Source organism: Schistocerca serialis, chromosome 4, assembly GCF_023864345.2.
Source record: "Schistocerca serialis cubense isolate TAMUIC-IGC-003099 chromosome 4, iqSchSeri2.2, whole genome shotgun sequence".
Lineage (NCBI taxonomy): Eukaryota > Metazoa > Arthropoda > Insecta > Orthoptera > Acrididae > Schistocerca > Schistocerca serialis.
In genome coordinates, this window is record NC_064641.1 from 356,864,970 (window position 1) to 356,886,188 (window position 21,219).

Sequence of the window (21,219 nt, forward strand, 5' to 3'; positions counted from 1 at the left end):
AAACTGCTAGGTCATCAGTCCCTTGTTCCGAACAAAACAATTTCACAAGGGTGAGAATAAAACAAGTGAGACTGACAACACAAAACAGAGAGAAAGGAGAAAAGCACAAGAATGATGGAAGGGCAACAAACACTTAAATGAACAAAAGGGGAGGCGAAATCCATAGAAACGCAAGAAACAGGTAGAAGAGATTAAAAAGACAAAACAGATTACCTTGGCTGGCTGACCATGAGAATAAAAATGTGAAGCCAGCTACTCTGCAACACATTAAAACCTCCACCCTAAAGGCACTAGGGTGGAGGACACAGAGGGACAAAGGACATGCACTGAACTTAGATCAAGTGATAAAACCCACACTCACAAATAAAACTTAATACTAAATCAGCCAATGAGGCGTTGTCAGATAAAAGTTGTGGCAACAAGTCCGGTAACTGAAGATTTCGTCGCGGGGCAGTCAAAGTGGGACAGTGCACCAGAATGTGGGCCACTGTCAACCGGGCACCACATCAACACTGAGGCAGGTCTTCACGGCGCAGGAGGTGGGGAAGCCAAGTCAATTGGGTGTCGCAGAGTCCCTGTGAGAGGTCTGCATGGAGAACTGCCACACATTCATAGTTGCTTTAATGGCACACAGTTTGTTGTGCATAACGAGACTATGTCATTCCGTCTCTCAAAGCCGAAAAACATGGCAGCACAATAACGATCGCCGGTTGGTTACAGGGATGACGATCTCCATAAGCGGTTTCTATGTAGCCTGTTTGGCCAGCCTGTCAGCAAGTTCATTGCCTGGGATTGTGATGTGACCAGGGGTCCAGACAGACACCACTGAATGACTGGACCGTTCCAGGGCATAGATGGACACCTTGATGGTTGCTACCAAAGGATGATGAGGGTAGCATTGGTCGATAGCTTGTAGGCTGCTCAAGGAGTCAGTACACAGGAGAAGTGACTCGCCTGGGCATGAGCAGATATGCTCAAGTGCACGAGATATGGCTGCCAGCTCTGCAGTGAAAACACTGCAGCCACCTGGAGTGCTATTCTATATATCCTCCAGGAACAGAGGCAAAGCCAACGTGACTATCAGCCATCGAGCCATCAGTGTAAACCACTTCATGGCCCTAGTACATGTCGAGAATTGAGAGGAAGTGACAGCGGCGAGTCGCAAGGTTAACGGAGTCCTTAGTGTCATGTGAAAGGTCCAGGCGTAGCTGCGGCCTAGGTGTACACCAAGGAGGTGTTCGTGAATGAACCTCAAGTATATGTGGTAAATGCAAGCACTCCAGTTCAGAGAGAAGGGATCGCACACGAACTGCAATTTTAAGCCCTGACCTGGGCCACTGATGAGGGAGATGAACCGCCGTGGGCGGGGAAAAGGAGACAGTAATTTGGATGTAACTGGAGAGCAGTTGTGCATGCCTACCCTGCAATGGAAGGAGTCCGACCTCTGCCAGGACGCTGGTCACCGGACTCGTCCTAAAAGATCCTGTCACTACGTGAATGCCACAGTGGTGCACTGGGTCGAGTAAACACAACGCTGAGGGCGCCGCCGAACCATAAACCACACTCCCACAGTCAAGGCGGGATTAAACAAGGGCTCTATAGAGCTGCAGCAGCGTAGAGCAGCAGCACTGAGCAATCTGCACCCCAGTGGTGTTGCTCAGGCAGCGGAGGGCATTGAGGTGCTGCCAGTACTTCCACTAAAGCTGATGGAGGTGGGGAAGCCAAGTCAATCGGGTGTTGAAAATCAGTCTTAAGAATCGATGTCTCCACAACATCTACATCTACATCTACATCTACATCCATACTCCGCAAGCCACCTGACAGTGTGTGGCAGAGTGGATCGTCCTTAAGGTAAAGTTCTGGTTCTGGATGAACAGTACGATGCCGACAGAAGTGCGTAACAAACGACCTTGCAGCTGAAAACTGGAAACCGTGAGCTAGAGCCCATATCTGCGCCTTGTGGATGGCTGCCTGTAGGTGCCACTCAGCGACACCAATACTGGTGGAGCAGTACGAAATGCAGAAGTCGTCTGCATACAGAGAATGTGAGACCAATGGCCCTACAGCTGCTGCCGCACCGTTAATAGCCACTAAACATAAAGAGACCTAGAACGGCATTCGGCATTCTTCTGAATATGAGGGGAACTATGGGAGGCACCAACTTGGACACAGAAAGTATGAACAGACAGGAAACTGTGGATAAAAACCAGGAGCAGACTTCAGAGACCCTACTCGTATAATGTGGCAAGGATATGGTGTCACCAAGTCGTGTCATATGCTTTTCCTAAATGAAAAAAGATGGCAACCAGGTATTGGCGTCTGGAAAGGGCTGTTCGGTTGGCAGACTCACGGAACACAAGATTATGAGTCGTAGAGCGACCCTGGTGGAAGCCGCCCTGACGTGGAGCCAGTAGGCCATGTGACTCCAGGACCCAACCCAACTGCCGACACACCATAAGTTCCAGCAGCTTGCATAGAACATTGATGAAGCCAATGGACCTATAGCTATCCACATCTAGCGGGTTTTTACGGGGTTTAAACAGCAAAATAATGGTGCTCTCCCACCATTGTGATGGAAAGACCCCATCACGCCAGATCTGGTTGAAGATGAGAGAAGGTGTTGTTTGTAGTCAGATGAGAGATGTTTAATCATCTGACTGAGGATCAGATCCGGACCAGGAGCTGAGTCGGGGCAATGTGCAAGGGCACTGAAGAGCTCCCCCTCTGTAAATAGGGCATCATAGGGTTCACTGTGATGTCTAGTGAATGAGAGGACTTCCCTTTCCATTCGCTGTTTGAGGGTGTGAAAGGCTGGGGGGTTGTTCTCTGACGCAGAGGCTCGAGCATAGTGCTCGGCAAAGTGCACGGCAATCGCATTTGCGTCAGTACATAACACGCCAGGGACACCTGTTGGGGTCTGGTACCCAAAAAGATGTCTGATCTTTGTCCAGACTTGGGAAGGTGATGTATGGCACCCAATGGTCGACATGTACTTCTCCCAACACTCCTGTTTCTGTCGCTTTATAAGCTGATGTACGCAGGCACGGAGCCACTTAAAGGCTATCAGATACTCTAGGGAAGGGTGTCGCGTATGTCGCTGTAGAGCTCGCCGAAGCTCTGTAATTGCCTCAACGACTTCTGGCAACCACCAAGGGACTGTCCTTCGCCGGGGGCACCCTAAAGAATGAGAGAGATCGGGTTTTCTACCGCGGAAACGATTGTGGTAGTCACCATCACATCAATGTTACCATGTGGGGGAGAGCCAACGGTGACTACAGAGGGGGAAGTTTCCCAGTCTGCCTTGTTTAAAGTCCATCTGGGCAAGCACCTGTGGGCCTGATGCTGGGGCCGTGACAGGAAGATGGGGAAGTGGTCACTACAACACAGGTCATCATGCGGTCTCCAATGGACAGATAAGAGAAGTCTTGGGCTGCGAATTGATAAATCAATGGCCGAGTAACTACCTCGAGCCACAATGAAATGTGTGGTGGCCCCAGTATTTAAGAGGCAGAGGTTGAACTGAGACAGTAAAGTTTCGACATCTTTGCCTCAGCCAGCACGCACAATGTCACCCCACAAGGAGTTGTTGTTGTTGTTGTGGTCTTCAGTCCTGAGACTGGTTTGATGCAGCTCTCCATGCTACTCTATCCTGTGCAAGCTTTTTCATCTCCCAGTACCTACTGCAACCTACATCCTTCTGAATCTGCTTAGTGTATTCATCTCTTGGTCTCCCTCTACGATTTTTACCCTCCACGCTGCCCTCCAATACTAAATTGGTGATCCCTTGATGCCTCAGAACATGTCCTACCAACCGATCCCTTCTTCTGGTCAAGTTGTGCCACAAACTTCTCTTCTCCCCAATCCTATTCAATACTTCCTCATTAGTTATGTGATCTACCCATCTAATCTTCAGCATTCTTCTGTAGCACCACATTTCGAAAGTTTCTATTCTCTTCTTGTCCAAACTATTTATCGTCCATGTTTCACTTCCATACATGGCTACACTCCATACGAATACTTTCAGAAATGGCTTCCTGACACTTAAATCTATACTGGATGTTAACAAATTTCTCTTCTTCAGAAACGCTTTCCTTGCCATTGCCAGCCTACATTTTATATCCTCTCTACTTCGACCATCATCAGTTATTTTGCTCCCCAAATAGCAAAACTCCTTTACTACTTTAAGTGCCTCATTTCCTAATCTAATTCCCTCAGCATCACCCGACTTAATTAGACTACATTCCATTATCCTTGTTTTGCTTTTGTTGATGTTCATCTTATATCCTCCTTTCAAGACACTGTCCATTCCATTCAACTGCTCTTTCAAGTCCTTTGCTGTCTCTGACAGAATTACAATGTCATCGGCGAACCTCAAAGTTTTTATTTCTTCTCCATGAATTTTAATACCTACTCCGAATTTTTCTTTTGTTTCCTTTACTGCTTGCTCAATATACAGATTGAACAACATCGGGGAGAGGCTACAACCCTGTCTTACACCCTTCCCAACCACTGCTTCCCTTTCATGTCCCTCGACTCTTATAACTGCCATCTGGTTTCTGTACAAATCGTAAATAGCCTTTCGCTCCCTGTATTTTACCCCTGCCACCTTTAGAATTTGAAAGAGAGTATTCCAGTCAACAAAGTCAAAAGCTTTCTCTAAGTCTACAAATGCTAGAAACGTAGGTTTGCCTTTCCTTAATCTTTCTTCTAAGATAAGTCGTAAGGTCAGTATTGCCTCACGTGTTCCAGTGTTTCTACGGAATCCAAACTGATCTTCCCCGAGGTTGGCTTCTACTAGTTTTTCCATTCGTCTGTAAAGAATTCGTGTTAGTATTTTGCAGCTGTGACTTATTAAGCTGATAGTTCGGTAATTTTCACATCTGTCAACACCTGCTCTCTTTGGGATTGGAATTATTATATTCTTCTTGAAGTCTGAGGGTATTTCGCCTGTTTCATACATCTTGCTCACCAGATGGTAGAGTTTTGTCAGGACTGGCTCTCCCACGGCCGTCAGTAGTTCCAATGGAATATTGTCTACTCCGGGGGCCTTGTTTCGACTCAGGTCTTTCAGTGCTCTGTCAAACTCTTCACGCAGTATCATATCTCCCATTTCATCTTCATCTACATCCTCTTCCATTTCCATAATATTGTCCTCAAGTACATCGCCCTTGTATAGACCCTCTATATACTCCTTCCACCTTTCTGCTTTCCCTTCTTTGCTTACAACTGGGTTTCCATCTGAGCTCTTGATATTCATACAAGTCGTTCTCTTATCTCCAAAGGTCTCTTTAATTTTCCTGTAGGCGGTATCTATCTTACCCCTAGTGAGATAGGCCTCTACATCCTTACATTTGTCCTCTAGCCATCCCTGCTTAGCCATTTTGCACTTCCTGTCGATCTCATTTTTGAGACGTTTGTATTCCTTTTTGCCTGTTTCACTTACTGCATTTTTATATTTTCTCCTTTCATCAATTAAATACAATATTTCTTCTGTTACCCAAGGATTTCTACTAGCCCTCGTCTTTTTACCTACTTGATCCTCTGCTGCCTTCACTACTTCATCCCTCAAAGCTACCCATTCTTCTTCTACTGTATTTATTTCCCCCATTCCTGTCAATTGCTCCCTTATGCTCTCCCTGAATCTCTGTACAACCTCTGGTTCTTTTAGTTTATCCAGGTCCCATCTCCTTAAATTCCCACCTTTTTGCAGTTTCTTCAGTTTTAATCTACAGGTCATAACCAATAGATTGTGGTCAGAGTCCACATCTGCCCCTGGAAATGTCTTACAATTTAAAACCTGGTTCCTAAATCTCTGTCTTACCATTATATAATCTATCTGATACCTTTTAGAATCTCCAGGGTTCTTCCATGTACACTCCTGGAAATTGAAATAAGAACACCGTGAATTCATTGTCCCAGGAAGGGGAAACTTTATTGACACATTCCTGGGGTCAGATACATCACATGATCACACTTACAGAACCACAGGCACATAGACACAGGCAACAGAGCATGCACAATGTCGGCACTAGTACAGTGTATATCCACCTTTCGCAGCAATGCAGGCTGCTATTCTCCCATGGAGACGATCGTAGAGATGCTGGATGTAGTCCTGTGGAACGGCTTGCCATGCCATTTCCACCTGGCGCCTCAGTTGGACCAGCGTTCGTGCTGGACGTGCAGATCGCGTGAGACGACGCTTCATCCAGTCCCAAACATGCTCAATGGGGGACAGATCCGGAGATCTTGCTGGCCAGGGTAGTTGACTTACACTTTCTAGAGCACGTTGGGTGGCACAGGATACATGCGGACGTGGATTGTCCTGTTGGAACAGCAAGTTCCCTTGCCGGTCTAGGTATGATAGAACGATGGGTTCGATGACGGTTTGGATGTACCGTGCACTATTCAGTGTCCCCTCGACGATCACCAGTGGTGTACGGCCAGTGTAGGAGATCGCTCCCCACACCATGATGCCGGGTGTTGGCCCTGTGTGCCTCGGTCGTATGCAGTCCTGATTGTGGCGCTCACCTGCACGGCGCCAAACACGCATACGACCATCATTGGCACCAAGGCAGAAGTGACTCTCATCGCTGAAGACGACACGTCTCCATTCGTCCCTCCATTCACGCCTGTCGCGACACCACTGGAGGCGGGCTGCGCGATGTTGGGGCGTGAGCGGAAGACGGCCTAACGGTGTGCGGGACCGTAGCCCAGCTTCATGGAGACGGTTGCGAATGGTCCTCGCCGATACCCCAGGAGCAACAGTGTCCCTAATTTGCTGGGAAGTGGCGGTGCGGTCCCCTACGGCACTGCGTAGGATCCTACGGTCTTGGCGTGCATCCGTGCGTCGCTGCGGTCCGGTCCCAGGTCGACGGGCACGTGCACCTTCCGCCGACCACTGGCGACAACATCGATGTACTGTGGAGACCTCACGCCCCACGTGTTGAGCAATTCGGCGGTACGTCCACCCGGCCTCCCGCATGCCCACTATACGCCCTCGCTCAAAGTCCGTCAACTGCACATACGGTTCACGTCCACGCTGTCACGGCATGCTACCAGTGTTAAAGACTGCGATGGAGCTCCGTATGCCACGGCAAACTGGCTGACACTGACGGCGGCGGTGCACAAATGCTGCGCAGCTAGCGCCATTCGACGGCCAACACCGCGGTTCCTGGTGTGTCCGCTGTGCCGTGCGTGTGATCATTGCTTGTACAGCTCTCTCGCAGTGTCCGGAGCAAGTATGGTGGGTCTGGCACACCGGTGTCAATGTGTTCTTTTTTCCATTTCCAGGAGTGTATATAACCTTCTTTCATGATTCTTAAACCAAGTGTTAGTTATGATTATGTTGTGCTCTGTGCAAAATTCGACCAGGCGGCTTCCTCTTTCATTTCTGTCCCCCAATCCATATTCACCTACTATGTTTCCTTCTCTCCCTTTTCCTACACCCGAATTCCAGTCACCCATGACTATTAAATTTTCGTCTCCCTTCACAATCTGCATAATTTCTTTTATTTCATCATACATTTCTTCAATTTCTTCGTCATCTGCAGAGCTAGTTGGCATATAAACTTGTTCTACTGTAGTAGGCGTGGGCTTCGTATCTATCTTGGCCACAATAATGCGTTCACTATGCTGTTTGTAGTAGCTTACCCGCATTCCTATTTTCCTATTCATTATTAAACCTACTCCTGCATTACCCCTATTTGATTTTGTGTTTATAACCCTGTAGTCACCTGACCAGAAGTCTTGTTCCTCCTGCCACCGAACTTCACTAATTCCCACTATATCTAACTTCAACCTATCCATTTCCCTTTTTAAATTTTCTAACCTACCTGCCCGATTAAGGGATCTGACATTCCACGCTCCGATCCGTAGAACGCCAGTTTTCTTTCTCTTGATAACGACATCCTCTTGAGTAGTCCCCGCTCGGAGATCCGAATGGGGGACTATTTTACCTCCGGAATATTTTACCCAAGAGGACGCCATCATCATGTAATCATACAGTAAAGCTGCATGCCCTCGGGAAAAATTACGGCTGTAGTTTCCCCTTGCTTTCAGCCGTTCGCAGTACCAGCACAGCAAGGCTGTTTTGGTTATTGTTACAAGGCCAGATCAGTCAATCATCCAGACTGTTGCCCTTGCAACTACTGAAAATGCTGCTGCCCCTCTTCAGGAACCACACGTTTGTCTGGCCTCTCAACAGATACCCCTCCGTTGTGGTTACACCTACGGTACGGCTATCTGTATCGCTGAGGCACGCAAGCCTCCCCACCAACAGTACAGCTAACACATTCAGGGGTACTGCACCATCTAGAGGAAGATACACATTGCAGACAGTCGCCCTTATTGTGACAGCCAGAGCTTCAAGAGGGGTTTGATGGAGCACAGTTTCACTACAGACTGAGTTTAGGACATAAACACGAACTCCACCTAACACTCGATTATAGTCTCTATGGTTCTTGTAATATCCCTTATAGCTGTGGAGGGCATGGCTCCGCATTTCCGGGCACCAGGTTTCCTGGAGGGCAATACAGAAAGCAGGAGTAAAGCTTAACAGTTGCTATAGCTCAGCCAGGCGGTGGAAAAAACTGTCACAATTCCACTGGAGGATGACATCATCATGAAACTGGGAAGGCATGGAACATTCAATGAGGCAATTTACACCTCAGGATCGCCTGCTGCCACCGACTTTTTGCTTGAGCTGTCTATATCCACTGTGTCTGAGGGTCCAGCAAGATCCAGGTCCTCAGCGGACACCAGAATCTCCACTCCCTCCTCAGATGCAGAGCTTGTAGGTAATGGTGGTGAAAGTGCCACTGCAAGTTCCTTGTTCTTAGGGGTCTTCTTTTTCGATTTCTCACACTGTTCCTTGGGTTTCCGTGGCTGGGAGGACTTCACTGACTCAGTCTCCTGGACAGAGGATCAGCGTGAAGCCCTACGACCAGTTGCTTTTGGGCTCTTCAGCCGGTGGTGGGTTACATCTTTCCCATTAGCAGAAACCTGGGAAGGAGTGATCCAGGGGACCTCTTCCTAGCGAGAGGAGCCAAAGAAGCCTTATGCTTCTCTGGCTCAGAAGTGGGGACTGAAATCCCTGATGGTTGAGGGGGGGTGGGGGGCAGGGGGGGGGGGGGGAGTAGTTGCTCCTGAAGTAGGTGGTATGGGACAACAGGGAGGGAAGTGTCTCTCACCATCAAGGGGGCAAGTATAGTCTCCCAGTTCTGAGAGGCGACAGGAATTCGACGAACTGAGGGGGCGACAACTGTTCTGGTAGCGGCGGCATATGAGGAGGTCATAGCCACAAGATGTAGGTGCTCAAATTTCATCTTAGCCTCAGTGTAAGTCAGTCAGTCCAGGGTCTTATATTCCATGAATTTCCTCTCTTTCTGTAAAATCCTGCAGTCTGGCAAGCAAGGTGAATGATGGTCTCCGCAGTTGACACAGATGTGAGGCGGGGCACATGAAGTACTGGGATGCGATGGACGTCCACAATCTCGACAGGTGGGCTGGAAGTACAGTGGGAAGACATATTGCTGAACTTCCAGCACTTAAAGCACCACATTTGGGGAGGGATATATGGCTTGACGTTACAGAGGTAGACCATCCCCTTGACCTTCTCAGGCAATGTGTCACCCTCAAAGGCCAAGATGAAGGCACCGGTGGCATCTCTTGGATCCCAATGGACATGCCAGAGGAAATGAACACCTCGCCACTCTAAATTGGCGTGCACCTCATCGTCAGACTGCAAAAGAAGGTCCCTGTGGAATATAATACCCTAGACCATATTTAAGCTCTTATGAGACGTGATGGTAACAGAAACATCCCCCAACTTGTCACAAGCGAGTAATGCCTATGACTGGGCAGAGGATGCTGCTTTTATCAAGACTGACCCAGAGCGCATTTTGGACAAGCCCTCCACCTCCCCAAACTTGTCCTCCAAATGTGCCACAAAAAACTGAGGCTTCATGGACATGAAAGACTCCCCATCAGCTCTCGAACAGGCAAGGTACCAGAGCGAATAAGCTTCACTGTCATCCATTTCTCCCATGGTGTGGCCAGGGAGTGGAACGACTTGGGGTCATATTTCTTAGCATTAAAGTTGGACTTTTGCCTGCTTAGAGACTACTGGCAGCGGACCACCAGCAAGAGATGACGTTCTATGCTTCATGACGCGTCATCCACCCTGATTCCACACACTCTGACCAGGGGCCCTCACCACGGGCACCACCCAGCTGCAGCAAACGTCACCTGACAGGATAGCCATTGCCGGGAGTCCTGATGCCCCAGGGTGATGGACATTGACTCCTTGGCATACGTGGGGAGTTAATGGCGCAGGCATCAGCAGAGCAATCCCTGTGTTGTCAGGGGGCTACAACCAACAGGGTACATGGAGGCCCCACCACAACGGACTGGCTACCGTGCTGGATATCAGGTGCAAAGAAGTCCATGGTCATCATCAGCACAGAAAGTGACACTGCATAGCGCATGGTGCAAAACGCACCCAGGAAGGTGACCTCGCCCAAGAGATGGAGAATAGGCGGGACTGCAATGCGACAATGAGAAAGTGGCCTAAAGATCTCAATGCACAATGGATACTATGCACCATGTAAGGCGCCCTTCCCCAACTGGCTCGCTCTTTGGGAAAATTTTGAAAAATGGAGGTGAAACCCTACAGGGGACCATCACATAAAGGCCGAAATGTGAGAGACTCCTTTTAGCCACCTCTTACGACAGGCAGTAATACCTCGGGCCTATTCTAACCCCTGGATCCGCAGGGAGTGGCGTCGGAGGGGGGGAGGCGTCCGAGGGGGTGGAGGCGTTGGAGGGAGGGGGGTGGCATTGGAGGGGGGGAAGATGTCGGAGGGGGGGAAGGCGTCGGAGGGGGGGAAGGCGTCGGAGGGGGGGAAGGCGTCGGAGGGGGGAGGCGTCGGAGGGGGGAGGCGTCGGAGGGGGGAGGCGTCGGAGGGGGGAGGTGTCGGAGGGGGGGTGCGTCGGAAGGGGGAGGGAGGGTGAAGGGACAGAGAATCCAAATTTGAATATAAGAGAAAAGAAAGTGCTATGACTGACTGAGAAATGAGAAGAGAATAAAGCATAACTTGGAGAAGATGAGATCAACTGTTTTACTGTACTTAACCTCTGATAGGAAGCATGCCAACTAATGAGCTACATAGACATAGCACATAGTAGTCACTTAACTTATCTGGCCATAACCTTTCTAACCTGACATATAAAGCACTCACAGTAAAATAGATGGATGGATTTATGGATGGTGGTGGTGGTGGAAACCAAATAGCCAGATGCTGGACATTCAACACACACAAACAATCACAGATAGTACTAATTGTCTAGCATTAGTACCCATTGACAAAGAACCTTGGTGGAACGCTTTAAGGAAAACAAATATGGAGGGGCTGTTCATCAATTTGCACTGTACATAATCTGCTACCTTCTGGGCTATATGTATTGTGACACAAAAGCTAACTAAATGCTCAATGATAATATTGACCTACGGCCCCGTCTAGTATGTGATCAGAATGTCAACATGTCACATTAATACCCGAATGTGAGGTTCAGATGCACACTGGTTTGGGCTGAGACTGTCATGAGTATAGCTCTGCTGGAGTTTTGCACTGTTCACATTTCACACTTAATTCTCCTGACACTGGCAGGCCAGTATAACCCACGTAGGGTGGTCAGAGATCCAACTTCCATGTCCCACTCACATGGGGGCATTCTGGCATGGATGAAAGAACATTCTGAGATATGAAATGAAAGAACTTCTGAGAATGGCTCTGCACAGTCAGGCATCCTAAGTTTGGCAAATTCAGAATTTTAGGGTAAAAAGACAGTTCAGAAGAACAGGAACAGGAGTTGAACAATATCAAATTGTGTTACAAAAAAAACAATGAAAAGGATAATTGCTACTCACCATATAGAGGAGATGCTGAGTCGCAGAAAGGCACAACAAAAAGGCTGTAGGAAAGTTAGCTCTCGACCAGCAAACTCTTTGTCGATGGGCCTTGTTGGCTGAAAGCTAACTTTCCGAGAGTATTTTTGTCGTGCCTTTCTGTAACTTAGTGTCTCTGCTGTATGGTGAGTAGCGACTATCCTTTTCATTCCAGAATGAGATTTTCACTCTGCAGCAGAGTGTGCGCTGATATGAAACTTCTTGGCAGATTAAAACTGCGTGACGGACTGAGACTTGATCTCAGGACCTCTGCCTTTCGCGGGCAAGCGCTGTGCCAACTGAGCTACCCAAGCACGAGCCATCCTCACAGCTTTAATTCCGCCAGTACCTCGTCTCCTACCTTCCAAACTTCACATATGTTCTTCTTCAAACCTTGCAGAACTAGCACTCCTGGAAGAAAGGATATTGCAGAGACATGGCTTAGCCACAACCTGGGGGCATGTTTCCAGAATGAGATTTTCACTCTGCAGCGGAGTGTGCACAAATATGAAAGCTCCGCAATATCCTTTCCTCCAGGAGTGCTACTTCTGCAAGGTTCACAGGAGAGCTTCTGTGAAGTTGGGATGGTAGGAGATGAGGTACTAGCGGAAATGAAGCTGTGAGGAGGTTTCGTGAGTTGTGCTTGAGTAGCTCAGTTGGTAGAGCACTTGCCCGCAAAAGGCAAAGGTCCCAAGTTCGAGTCTCGGTCCGGTACACAGTTTTAATCTGCCAGGAAGTTTCATATCCTTTTCATTATTTTCTTACGTTACTTCCTGGATTTTCCATTGTTCAAATTACATCAGGAGCTGTTAATGGAAGTATACTACAAAAAGGAAGAAAAACAGAAGTGGAATCCAAATAGAATTAAAATCAGTACAAATGTTTTATTACAGAGGAAATTTAGCGTAGACTATTGTAAACATTAAAATTTGAAACAACACTGAGTATCCGGTGTTGCCCAGGTAACTTATTTACCCCAATCTTAGACCAATAAAGAATTACTTGTCTATAGTGTAAAACTAACTTAGTTTACTCATATGTTTTCAATAGTATACAAATTATAACATAGTGAATCCAAAAACTATATATCTGACACTGATCTTTACATTATTTTTGCATGTCACACCCTTCAAAACAACAAAACCTCCTAAGTATTTAATGGTGAGGGGAGGGAGGTGGCCTTATCCAACAGTGTTTGCATTCACAGATGCATACATGCATAAATACACTAAGTGACAAAAGTCATGAGATACCTCCTAATGTCTTGTCGGACCACCTTTACTCTGGTGTAGCGCAGAAATTTTATGTGGCATGGACTCAACAAGTCACTGGAAGTCCCCTGCAGAAATACTGAGCCATCCATAATTGCTAAAGTGTTGCTGGTGCACCATAAACGTTCATTCAGATTCATGTCAGTCGATCTGGGTGGCCACATCATTCATTCAAATTGTCAAAAATGTTCTTCAAACATACCATAAATAATTGTGGCTCGGTGACACTGAGCATCGTCATCCATAAAAATTCTATCATCATTTGACAACAGGAAGTCCATAAATGGCTGCAAATGGTCCCCCAAGTAGCCAAACATACCAATTTCAGTTCAATGACTAGTTTAGTTGGACCAGAGGATCCAATTCAATCTATGTAAACACTGCTCACACCATTATGAAGCCCCCACTAGTTTGCACTACCTCTCACTGACACCTGGGTCCATGACTATGAGATCTGCACCACACTCAAATCATACCATCAGCTCTTACTTACTGAAATCAAGACTCATCTAACCAGGTAACAATTTTCCATCACCTAGGATTCGACCGGTATAGTCATGGCCCAGCAGAAGCACTGCAAGTGATGTCACGTTGTTAGCAAAGGCACTTGCGTCGATTATGTGCTGCCATAGCCCATTAACGCCAAACTTCATTGCACTGTCCTAACGGGTTCATTCTTCGTACATCCCACACTGATTTCTACAGTTATTCCATATACTGCTGCTTATCTGTTAGATAAGAGACCAAGAGATGAATACACTAAGCAGATTCAGAAGGATGTAGGTTGCAGTAGGTACTGGGAGATGAAGAAGCTTGCACAGGATAGAGTAGCATGGAGAGCTGCATCAAACGAGTCTCAGGACTGAAGACCACAACAACAACATCTGTTAGCACTGTGAATTCTACGCAAATGCTGCTCTCTGTCATTAAGTGCAGAATTTCAACCATTGCGTTGACCGTTGTGAAAGATTATGTCTGAAATAACTGGTATTTGCGGCACACTCTTGACATTGTGGGTCTCAGAATACTAAATTCCCTAATGATTTATGAGATAGGATGTCTCATGAATCTAGTTTCAACAACCTTTCCACATTCAAAGTCTGTTAATTCTCATCATGCAGCCATAATCAAGTCAGACACTTCTTCACATGAATCATCTGAGTACAAATAACAGCTCCATCAATGCTCTGCTCTTTTATACCTTGCATATGCGATACTACCATCATCTGTATATTGTATATGTGCATATCACTATCTCATGACATTTGTCTCCACAGTATAAACACACACACACACACACACACACACACACACACACACACACAAACCAACGATCACAGACCCTTAAGACCACTTGTCAGTGCACTTTGGATCCAGTTCTCATACACACGCAGCTGCTGAAGGTCCTTCTGCAGTTCATACTCCCAACTGCTTCCTCTGTCTGCCACTAGCACGAGTTCCATCAGTTCTTTCTATAAGCACAGTGTGATGGTTCTTTTTACATATTGTATTTTATATGTTGTGACAAGTTGGAGTTAATATTATTCTGCCTGCTTCACAACCGAAAAATTTTTTATGCCATGAACTTGGTTATGGTACTTCTCGCAGTTAGTTTGCCCAACAAGCTGTTTTTATATCAAAAGACACCACCAATACACAATATTCCAGATATACAGCTGCAGTTTACTTTTGTGAAAAGGCACTGCTGAGGAGATTCTTGCAATATCCATTAAACGGAGATCAAATAAACTTACTGAAATCACGTTATATGAATATTGTTCAATAATGGAAAAAACTGACTCTTATTACTGTTGCAAAAGAAGAACTGCTAATCAAGAGAAATCTCTTACATTTACTTTTATGTTTAATTATTTGTCAAAATTAGCAAATATTAAAATATTTATTATGACTCTGGGCCGTTATCATTTAGAACAAAGGTGTTGACCTCTGCGCCAATGTTTCACTATAAAATTTGCATAAATTATTTATGTCATTCATTTCACGAGTATAGGATCTGTGACAGTAAAACATTAATGACACTTTTAAGTAATACTTGATTATATTTAGACTAAATATTACATGAAACTTACACGTTTCCGTGCATCATCACAAAATGTTTTCTTACACTACCACGAAACAAAAGGGAAGTGTGTGCAATCTTTTATCAAAAGTAACAGAGATTACAATAACAATCAGAGATCATATTAGTTGATTACATAGTCTTTCCAGTTTTTCTGTAATAGTATTTATTTCGTTATGATGTCAGTTTTGTTAAATTTTTAAAATTCTTCAATATTATTTTTTCACATTATGTGGCATACCGCCACAACAGCTACAGCCCAGCAAGTGTCTGGCCTCCTGGTAATGTGCCCTGCCAGGCTTATTCTCTGCACTTTCATCTTCTGCACATGTTTAGTTATTTCATCAAGTCATACAGGTCCTGGTTTTTTCAACATCTCCAGATGATCTCTTCACAGATTGGTCCAAAGACCTTTATCATGATTTTCCATTCAAAGTTGGAAAGGTTGTCTATTTTTTTTGTGACACTTAAGATTTCTGTCCTTTATAACACTGGTACTATCACTGGATTATAGGCTTTAAGTATGGTATTAACTGACAAATCTTTTAATGACACTGACTCCTTCAGACTGAAGAAAGTTTTAGACTCATTAACAATACACTGATTAATTTCTTGTGTTAGGTTATTATGTCTCTCGAACCAGGTGCCATGATATTTAAAAATTTCCACTCTTGCTATTTTCCACATTCCAACCTGCAATTGAGCATCATTATGGGCTTCTCTGATTACTTCTATCATTTCAGTCTCCTCCTCATTAATCCTCAGTCCAATCTTACAGGCATTCTTTGCTGAGTCCTCTACAGCTTCTGTCATTTGTTCCTGTGACTCCACTATGACTGCAATGTCATCTGCACATCCCAATAACTGTGTTCTTCAATTTATCTTCAACTCTTTGCCCTCTCTTTTCATTCCTGAACTACTTTCTTCAGGACCAGATTAAAAAGCAATGGCAAAATGGCATCACCTTGTCTCTCACACCCATTCTTGTGCTCAATTCCTTGGGTAGTCCCCCTTAGTATTTCTACATCTACATACATACTCCGCAATCCACTATACAGTGCATGGCAGAGGGTACCTCATACTATAACTAGCATCTTCTCCGCCTGTTCCACTCCCAAACAGAACGAGGGAAAAATGACTGCCTATATGCCTCTGTACGAGCCCTGATCTCTCTTATCTTTGTGGTCTTTCCGCGAAATGTAAGTTGGCAGCAGTAAAATTGTACTGCAGTCAGCCGCAAATGCTGGTTCTCTAAATTTCCTCAGTAGCGATTCACGAAAAGAACACCTCCTTTCCTCCAGAGACTCCCACGCGAGTTCCTGAAGAATTTCCGTAACACTCGCATGATGATCAAACCTACCAGTAACAAATCCAGCAGCCCGCCTCTGAATTGCTTCTATGTCCTCCCTCAATCCGACCTGATAGGGATCACAAACACTATCAGTGCTCAAGAATAGGTCATATTAGTGTTTTATAAGTGATCTCCTTTACAGATGAACCACATCTTCCCAAAATTCTACCAATGAACCAAAGATGGCTATCAGCCTTCCCCACAACTGCCATTACATGCTTGTCCCACTTCATATCGCTCTGCAATGTTACGCCCAAGTATTTAATCGAGGTGACTGTGTCAAGCACTACACTACTGATGGAGTATTCAAACATTACAGGATTCTTTTTCTATTCATCTGCATTAATTTACATTTATCTATATTTAGAGTTAGCTGCCATTCTTTACACCAATCACAAATCCTGTCCAAGTCATCTTGTATCCTCCTACAGTCACTCAACGACGACACCTTCCCGTACACCACAGCATCATCAGCAAACAGCCACACATTGCTGTCCACCCTATCCAAAAGATCATTTATGTAAACAGAAAACAACAGCGGACAGCACTCCAGATGATACCCACACCTTCGATGAACACTCACCATCGAGGACAACGTACTGGGTTCTATTACTTAAGAAGTCTTCGAGCCACTCACATATTTGGGAACCAATCCCATATGCTCGTACCTTAGTTAGGAGTCTGCAGTGGGGCACCGAGTCAAAAGCTTTCCGGAAGTCGAGGAATATGGCAACTGGTTTTTGTCTCCATTGTACACACCTGCACTGAGTTAATTAACTTCCTTGGTATGCCAGGCTCCTTCAAGATGTTGTTGATACTTTATCTGTGCATACCATCATAAGACTTTGAGAGACCAACAAATGTTACCAGGAACTGATGGTAGAATTCCCAGCACTTCTTCCAGATTTATCTTATGGTGAAGATTTGATCCACACTGCTTCAACACCTGCCTGGTTTTCCCCAACAGTATATTCAGCTAAAGGTTTCAGCTTTTTGAGTATTATTAATGATAATGCCTCAATAATTTCTACGAAATCCTTTTACTATTCTTTTTGTGCAATGGAATAATGGTTAACAGACTTCCATTCTTTTGATCTCTCTTCTGTTCTCCATTCTTCACTCTCTTTCATTAGTATTCCACCTCCTGCCTTCAACATCACTGAAGTTCACTTTCTTCTCCCGATGCCTTCTTATACTTCAGTTTAACTCCTCTGTCTAAATCCTGTCGATTTGCTTCCTTTTTCCTCTACACCCTCTGCATTTCTTCCTTCTGGGAAGATATTTTCAGGATCTTTAGTATTCAGCATATTGCTTCCATTTATCCAGAATCCTTCCCTTGTCCATTAGCATATTTCCATCCTGATCATTAATACTTAATGTGTCATTTCTTTGACTGTTCCTCACGTGTTTCAACATTTGAAACATTTCTCTGCTGTGAAATATTGTACTTGTCCTCCATTTCATTAACCATGTACCCCAACATCTCATTTTTGCAGACAGTAAATTATATTGTACGAAGATGGAATAACAACAGTATGGAACTGATAGACTGCTTCTCACCACACAGATGCAGCACTGAGTTGCAGACAGACACAATGAAAAAGAATGCTAAAAATATTTCAGCTTAAGGATGAAGTCCATCTTTAGAAGTAGAAAACTATCACAAATTCACACAGAAAAACTCTCACATATTTATCCACTGTCTCTAGGAGTTAAGATCTGACTGCAGTCATGTCTGATGTGAGCAGCACTCCACTGGGGCGAGTTGGCAGTACATAAGGCATGTGCAGTACTGAAATTCGAGCTGGGAGGGGGATAGGCAGATGGTTGTGCCAATGAAGTATATGTTGCAGGAAGAGTTCCCATCTACATAAATCAGGAAAGCTGATGATGGTACAGGCTTTGAAGCAGACATTTAAGTGAAGCACTCCATGTTTGGCAGCATGTTCAGCAACTGTGTGATGATATTTTCCATTCTGGACATGGTGAGAGAGAATCACGGCTGGTTTAGCGTCCAAGTGACACGAGCTGCCACTTGACAGGCCAGGCTGGGAGGGGCACCTAAGTCCAGCACAGCCACCCAATGCTGCACCCAGTAACCTTATCCTGTAGCCGCCACATAACTGCATGCTCCCATCGACAGCACTAGCTTCTGTTCCCATTCCTAACCTGCATTCCCTCCCCCTCTATCAACCCCCCACCTCTTAATTACCCCCATTACCCACCCTAGCTAAGACTGCTGTTCATGTCAGGCACTGCACTGGGGCCTTCACTCCCAGAGATAGTGGCCATGTGCATACGAGTTGCTCTTATGTGAACGTATGAATTTTCTACTTCTGGCGGACTTTATCCAATTGGTGAATTATTTCTAGCATTCTTTTTTGTTATGCCTGCCCACAACTCAACACCTCCTCTACATGGTGAGCAGTAATTTGTAATTTCTATATTGATGATGTAAATACAGATTTAAAAAAAAAAAAAAATTCGCCAGGTATTCCAGAATTATGCTTACATGTCACAGCTTTCTCACTCTACTCCAACAAGCTGGGATGCTAAGTTTGTAATACCCAGTGGCAACTGTCTCCTGGTACTAAATTGCCTGTTTACCAAGTTCATTTGGAATTGCTCCATGTTCTGTGCATTTCTTATTCAGTGAGTGAAGAGAAACTAACAGTTACACAGCTAACTATTTTTGTTTCTACTTTTAAATCTGTGTCAGCAGCACTCCGAATTTCACCTCCTGAAGATAAGTACTGGTTTCCCCCCCCCCCCCCCCCCCTTCCCCAAAACATACACAAATAACAAGTTGGCTTTAGAAGTGGATGAACTACAAAGCACCTCTTACAAATCTTGAACGGTATTACAAAGAGGAGCAATAAGTGTATTATTTTATCTGGAATTAATACATTTTGAGAAAGCTTATGACTGTTTCAGCAGAATCTGCACCAAAAACCACTGAGAAACATGGTATTAATCCCACCTATTATAGTACATTAATGTGACAGCTTCCATTTGTCTTCCTACGGACATAAATGAGGACTCAAGTAAAGTCATTGCATATCAAGAAGACTATCCTCAGCAGCACAGGAGGAAGATTTCAAATCACAAAACTGGGAAAAAGAAGAAATACTTGTCAATGTATGAACATAAACCATCTTGTTTAATCTTCTGTTTGATAATCCTGTGGTACTGTTCATTTCTAGTGTAGATGAACTTCAATGAATAAAGAAAGAAATTAATAGATCAAGTTTGAAACTAGGCTTGACAATCAACTATGATAAGACTAGAATGACTTAACCAATATAGTTGAATGAAGATATTTCAAATTAACAATGAAGTTAATAAGGTTTTCTATTTAGGGTAGCTGAAAACAACAGCTCCGTGGACAGTGAAACTGCCTTTGGTAAATTGTATTCTTCAAAATGAACAAAGCTTCTGATGTGCTGAAACACAAAGTGAGCAATAGAGGCATACATGATGATAATTACCACATGAGACCAGAAAACATACTTGCAGCACATGGAAGAGACTGGACTTAAAAATATAATACAATGAAAATAAAATTGAGTTCAGCAAAAGTTGTAACCAGCAAGATAGATGGTACATGTACAGAAGACATTCTTGCTGGATTCCATGAAATAAATAAATACCATGAAAGCAACAAAATGTAAGATGAATAGACAGTATTACAAAGCATGCAGAAGTAACATGGATGTGTATATATTGAAGACCATAATGCACATCTTGCTATAACAATGTGTATGGAAAGGAAAGTCATCTAACATTTTAGCAAGCAAGCCCAACCATAACTTGGGCCTTGACACTGAGTCCTAGGGAATGAATCCATATGTATCTTGGACCATGATTTTCATGATGTGTGAGCCACCTATTGCTCAAAAACAGGACTGGTTTCAGATGGGAATTATGTATGGACATCTTGCTATCTGCCATTGTCAGATGCTGATTTCCATTGTCAATTTCTAGAATTACTTTAAAATAAGCAGTAGTGAACTTAAGAGCCTCTGTTGCAACTGATAGAGCCATTTTGTGCTTGCATGTGCTTGCATTGTTGCCCATTTCAAGTGTACCTGTTAGGTTTTGCAGTTGTAAATCTGCTATGTTTGATAAGTGAGCAAGAATTTTCAGAAGCTCAAGATGAAGAATTAATGATTCTGCATCGGAGGGAACAATATGAGAGTGAGAACAATCTCAAGAAGATCTATATTCAGGTAAGATGCCATCTGCTACAATTTTTCATCACTAATATTGCTGTCTTAATCTCGTCCTTTTTACAGGTGAATTTTATGATAATGCAGATCCAATACAGGTTTCCAAGCTTTGTTCGCATAAAGACTAGACAATTTATTGGCAAAACAAGCAGCAAAGAAACAAGGTGGTATTGCCCTGATTGCAACATACCTCTCTGTATCCCAGAATGCTACAGACTTTTCCATATAAAATCCAATTAAACATGAATTTTTTTAGAGGATGATTATACTTTCATCATTATTGTAAAACATGTAAACTATTAAAGAAGTGAAACAAATATGAAATATAAACACACTGACTCTTA

General features: G+C 44.5%; 1 protein-coding gene across 2 annotated transcripts in view; it reads right to left on the reverse strand.

Annotated features, from left to right (window-relative positions):
• The window catches only part of LOC126473658 (uncharacterized Golgi apparatus membrane protein-like protein CG5021), a 73,064-nt gene that overhangs the window by 27,432 nt on the left and 24,413 nt on the right, over nt 1-21,219 (reverse strand). The gene's annotated exons all lie outside the window — the stretch shown is intronic.